Source organism: Ranitomeya variabilis, chromosome 4 (genome assembly GCF_051348905.1).
Source record: "Ranitomeya variabilis isolate aRanVar5 chromosome 4, aRanVar5.hap1, whole genome shotgun sequence".
Taxonomy (NCBI): Eukaryota; Metazoa; Chordata; class Amphibia; order Anura; family Dendrobatidae; genus Ranitomeya; species Ranitomeya variabilis.
Genome location: NC_135235.1, coordinates 310,613,140 through 310,619,502, shown reverse-complemented (window position 1 = coordinate 310,619,502; position 6,363 = coordinate 310,613,140).

The window sequence follows — 6,363 nt, the reverse complement described above, 5'->3', positions numbered from 1 at the left end:
CATGCTGAGAAGACAACCAAACCAAATCCCCAACACGAAGTCGGGGACCCACACCGCGGCGGCGGTTGGCAAACCGCTGGGCCTTGTCTTGTGACAATTTCAAATTGTCCACCACATGGTTCCAAATCCGCTGCAACCTATCCACCACAGAATCAACCCCAGGACAGTCAGAAGGTTCAACCTGACCCGAGGAGAAACGAGGATGAAAACCAGAGTTGCAGAAAAAGGGTGAAACCAAGGTGGCAGAACTCGCCCGATTATTAAGGGCAAACTCGGCCAGTGGCAAAAAGGTAACCCAGTCATCCTGATCAGCAGAAACAAAACATCTCAAATAAGTCTCTAACGTCTGATTAGTTCGCTCGGTCTGGCCATTAGTCTGAGGATGAAAAGCCGACGAAAAAGACAAATCAATACCCATCTTAGCACAAAAGGATCGCCAGAATCTGGACACAAACTGGGATCCTCTGTCAGATACAATATTCTCAGGGATGCCATGCAAACGAACCACATTCTGAAAGAACAAAGGAACCAAATCAGAGGAGGAAGGCAACTTAGGCAAGAGCACCAAATGGACCATTTTAGAAAAACGATCGCACACCACCCAGATGACAGACATCTTCGAGACACCGGAAGATCCGAAATGAAATCCATGGAAATGTGCGTCCAAGGCCTCTTTGGGATAGGCAAGGGCAAAAGCAACCCGCTGGCACGAGAACAGCAAGGCTTAGCCCGAGCACAAATCCCACAGGACTGCACAAAAGAACGCACATCCCGCGACAAGGAAGGCCACCAAAAGGACCTGGCCACCAAATCTCTGGTACCGAAAATCCCAGGATGTCCCGCCAACACCGAAGAATGAACCTCAGAAATAACTCTGTTGGTCCATCCATCAGGGACAAACAATCTCTCTGGTGGACAACGATCAGGCCTATCAGCCTGAAATTTTTGCAGCCCTCGTCGCAAATCTGGGGAAATGGCAGACAAAATTACTCCCTCTCTGAGAATACCAGCCGGCTCAGAGACTCCCGGAGAATCAGGCACAAAACTCCTAGAAAGTGCATCAGCCTTCACGTTCTTCGAACCAGGCAGGTACGAGACCACAAAGTCAAAACGGGAGAAAAACAACGACCAACGGGCCTGTCTAGGATTCAGGCGCTTGGCAGACTCGAGGTAAATCAGATTTTTATGATCAGTCAAGACCACCACACGATGTCTAGCTCCCTCGAGCCAATGTCGCCACTCCTCAAATGCCCACTTCATGGCCAACAACTCCCGATTACCAACATCGTAGTTCCGCTCAGCAGGCGAAAATTTCCTTGAAAAGAAGGCGCATGGCTTCATCACGGAGCCATCAGAACTTTTTTGCGACAAAACAGCCCCTGCACCAATTTCAGAAGCATCAACTTCAACCTGGAAGGGAAGAGAGACATCCGGCTGGCACAAGACTGGCGCTGAAGTAAACCGACGCTTCAGCTCCCGAAAGGACTCCACGGCCGCAGGAGACCAATTCGCAACATCAGAACCCTTCTTGGTCATATCCGTCAAAGGTTTAACCACGCTGGAGAAATTAGCAATAAAACGACGGTAAAAATTAGCAAAGCCCAAGAACTTCTGCAGGCTCTTAACAGACGTGGGCTGAGTCCAGTCATGAATGGCACGGACCTTAACTGGGTCCATCTCCACAGTAGAAGGGGAAAAAATAAAACCCAAAAAAGAAACCTTCTGTACCCCAAAGATACATTTTGAGCCCTTCACAAATAGAGCATTCTCCCGCAAAACCTGAAACACCATCCTGACCTGGTTCACATGGGACTCCCAATCATCAGAAAAAAACAAAATATCATCCAGATAAATAATCATAAATTTATCCAGATATTTCCGGAAGATGTCATGCATGAAGGACTGAAACACAGAAGGAGCATTAGATAATCCGAAAGGCATCACCAGGTACTCAAAATGACCCTCAGGCGTATTAAATGCCGTTTTCCATTCATCTCCCTGCTTTATGCGCACAAGGTTATACGCACCACGAAGATCTATCTTGGTGAACCAACTGGATCCCTTAATCCGAGCAAACAAATCAGACAACAATGGCAAAGGATACTGAAATTTAACAGTGATCTTATTCAGAAGACGATAATCAATACAAGGTCTCAGAGACCCGTCTTTCTTGCCCACAAAAAAGAATCCTGCACCAAGAGGGGACTAGGATGGGCGAATATGTCCCTTCTCCAAAGACTCCTTTATATAACTCCGCATCGCGGCATGCTCTGGCACAGATAAATTAAAGAGAGTCGTCCCTTAGGAAACTTACTACCAGGAATCAAATCTATAGCACAATCACAGTCCCTATGAGGAGGAAGGGCACTGGACCTGGCCTCATTAAATACATCCTGAAAGTCTGACAAAAACTCAGGGATCTCAGAAGGAGTAGAAGAAGCAATAGACACCAATGGAGAATCGCCATGAATCCCCTGACACCCCCAGCTAGACAAAGTCATAGCTTTCCAATCTAAAACTGGATTATGGGCCTGTAACCATGGCAGACCCAAAACGACAACATCATGCATTTTATGCAGTACCAAAAAACGAATCACCTCCTGATGTACAGGAGTCATGCACATGGTCACCTGCGTCCAATACTGAGGTTTATTCTCTGCCAATGGCGTAGAATCAATTCCTCTAAGAGGAATAGGATTTTCCAAAGGCTCCAGGACAAAACCGCAGCGCTTGGCAAACGACAAATCCATCAGACTTAAAGCAGCACCAGAATCCACAAAAGCCATAACTGAGTAAGAAGATAATGAACAATTTAAAGTCACAGACAAAATAAACTTAGGCTGAAAAGTACCAATGGCGACAGGATTAACTTTTTTCTTTAAACGTTTAGAGCATGCTGAGATAACATGTGTTGAATCACCACAGTAGAAACACAACCCATTTTGACGTCTATGATTTTGTCGCTCGGCTCTGGTCAGAATTCTGTCACATTGCATAGAATCAGGTGACCGTTCAGACAGCACCGCCAAAGGATTATCAGATTTGCGCTCCCGCAAACGTCGATCAATTTGAATGGCTAGAGCCATTGAATCATTTAGACCTGTAGGGATAGGAAACCCCACCATCACATCTTTAATGGCTTCAGAAAGACCATTTCTGAAATTTGCGGCCAGTGCACACTCATTCCATTGAGTAAGCACGGACCATTTCCGAAATTTTTGGCAATATACCTCAGCTTCGTCCTGACCCTGAGAGATAACCAGCAACATTTTTTCAGCCTGATTTTCAAGATTAGGCTCCTCATAAAGCAAACCAAGTGCCAGAAAAAACGCATCAACATTCACCAATGCAGGATCTCCTGGCGCCAGAGAGAAGGCCCAATCCTGAGGGTCGCCGCGCAAGAAGGAAATAACAATCTTAACTTGCTGAGCGGAATCACCAGAGGAACGAGGTTTCAGAGACAGAAACAATTTACAATTATTCCTAAAATTCAGGAATTTAGATCTATCTCCAAAAAACGGCTCAGGAATAGGTATTTTTGGTTCAGACATAGGGCTATGGATAACAAAATCCTGAATGCTTTGCACCCTAGCAGCAAGCTGATCCACACTAGAAGTCAGAGTCTGGACATTCATATCTGCAGCAGAGTTTCAGCCACTCAGAGAAAAAGGGAATGGAAGAAGCTAGGCAAACTGCAGCAAAAACCCCCAAAAATCTCAGAACTTCTTTTTAATCCCGCTTCTGCGATGCATTAAACATTTTCTTTTGGCCTGGCATTCTGTTATGATCCCAATGGCAGAGGATCTCTGATATTCCGGCAAGATAGAAAAACACCGGATTACGTACCGGTAATGCTCTTTTATAGAGCCACGACAGCACCCACTGAGAGAGGGGATCCGCCCCTAGGAACAGGAAACCCTATGGAGAGATAAAAAGGGGCGGTCCCCTCGCTCCCACAGTTTGGGTTACAGAGATTGCGAGGAACCGCCCACCAGTATTAGTAGGCAATTCTATTATCATTTTATCTTAGACTACTAATATTTACAAGAACCAATCACCCTTATCCGTGCTCATATGCAAACTAATATATAAGGGAGGGAAGTGAAGGGGTGCTGTCGTGGCTCTATAAAAGAGCATTACCGGTACGTAATCCGGTGTTTTCTCTTCGCCACGACAGCACCCACTGAGAGACTTTCAGAGACAGTCATTTGGGGGGGATTATCGTGTTAAGAACTGATCTACCGAAACACAGGTCAGTGGAGGCAGATAAATCTAGTCTATAGTGACTATAGAAGGTAGTAGGGGACGACCAGGTTGCGGCCTTACATATGAGTTCTATCGGAACCTCTGCTCGCTCTGCCCAGGATGATGCTATCGCCCGGGTGGAATGTGCCTTCACAGTCTCAGGTGGATCTTCCCCTTTAGATGAATAGGCCAGGTATATCGCCTCCCGAATCCATCGGGATAATGTGCCCTTAGTAACACCAGCTCCTTTCCTTTGACCCTGGAAGGAAACAAAGAGAGCCCTGCTCTTCCTCCAGGGACTAGTCCTGTCTAGATAGGTTATCACAGCCCTTCTCACGTCTAAAGTATGGTACTTTTCTTCCTCCTGATTAGTAGGGTTATTATAGAAGGTAGGAAGAAGAATTTCTTGAGACCTATGGAATTTAGTACACATTTTAGGTAAGTAGGAAGGGTCTGTTTTTAGGACAATCCTATCTGGCAATATTGACATAAATGGAGGATCTACCGATAGTGCCTGTATGTCACTTACCCTTCTTGCCGATACTAAGGCGACAAGAAGAGCCGTCTTGAGGGAGACATGTTTAATGTGAGCAGAATGTAGAGGCTCAAATGGGTGATCCGTCAAGGCTTCAAGGACCAGATTAACATCCCAAGGAGGTGAGTGGGGAATTTGGACCGGTTCTGCTCTCTGGCAGGCTGAAATGAATCTGGATATCCACCTATCTCCCGCAACGTTGTGACTATACAGAGCCCCTAGCGCAGAAACTTGCACTCTTAAGGTATTAACTGAAAGGCCTAAGTCCCGTCCTTTCTGGAGAAATTCGAGAATAAAGGAGACTGGAATTTCCTTTGACAGGGCTGAGGGATAGAGGCTTAAAAATTTCTTCCATACTTTTACATAGATCGATGTAGTGGATCTTTTCCTACTCAGCAGTAGGGTATCAATTACTCTATCAGAGAAGCCCCTTAGTTTCAATAGCTGCCTCTCAAATCCCAGGCTGTCAACCGCAGACCCTTCACATGAGGGTGGTTGAAGGGCCCCTGGAAAAGCAGATCCTGATTCTCTGGGAGAATCCATGGATCCGAGACGGACATGGCTCTGAGCAGAGAAAACCATGGTCTCTTTGGCCAGAACGGGGCAATTAAGATCACATTCGCTCTGTCCTCCCTTATCTTCCTGATTACTGTTGGAAGAAGAACCATCGGGGGAAAGGCATACGCTTTCTGAAATGTCCACGGGATCTGGAGGGCGTCGAGAACATCGGGGTTGTCTGTCCGGAACATTGAGGCGAATGTTTTCACTTGCCTGTTGTCTCTTGTAGCGAAGAGATCTATGTCGGGTATACCCCATTTTATAGTTATCATATTGAATATCCGACGATTTAACACCCACTCCCCCTGATGGAGGGTATGACGACTGAGAAAGTCTGCTTTTGCGTTGTCTATTCCTCGGACATGTAGTGCTGATAAGGACAGAAGATGATCTTCGGCTATAGTCAAGATGTTTTCGGCTATAGACATGAGAGTGCCTGATCTCGTTCCGCCTTGATGGTTGACGTAAGCCACTGATGTCATGTTGTCTGAGAGTACCCTGGTATGTGTTCCGCGCAACTGTGGGAGGAATTCACATAGGGCATGATAGATGGCTTTTAGTTCTTTTTTATTAGACGAATCGTCTAACTCCGAAGCCGACCACAACCCTTGGACAACCTGGTCCCCCAAGTGTGCCCCCCAACCATGAGGGCTGGCATCCGTAAATATTATTTTTGAGGGTTTAATATCCCAGGGAACCCCGCCAATTAGATGATCTGGCTGTAGCCACCAGGTTAGGGATTGGATTACGTCATTAGAAAGGGAAATTTTACCGTCTAACCGCCCTTGCAATTTTATCTCCTCATGTAAAATTGCATATTGTAAGCACCTCGAGTGGAATTGGGCCCATGGAACCGCCGGGATACATGACGTGAAGGAGCCAAGTAAGGACATACCTTCCCGAAGGGAAATTATAGGTTTATCTAGTATAGACTGAACTTTCTTCCCCACCGTTATTTGTTTAGATTCTGGGAGAAAACATCTTTGAGTTATAGAATCTAATATAATCCCCAAAAATACTTGCCG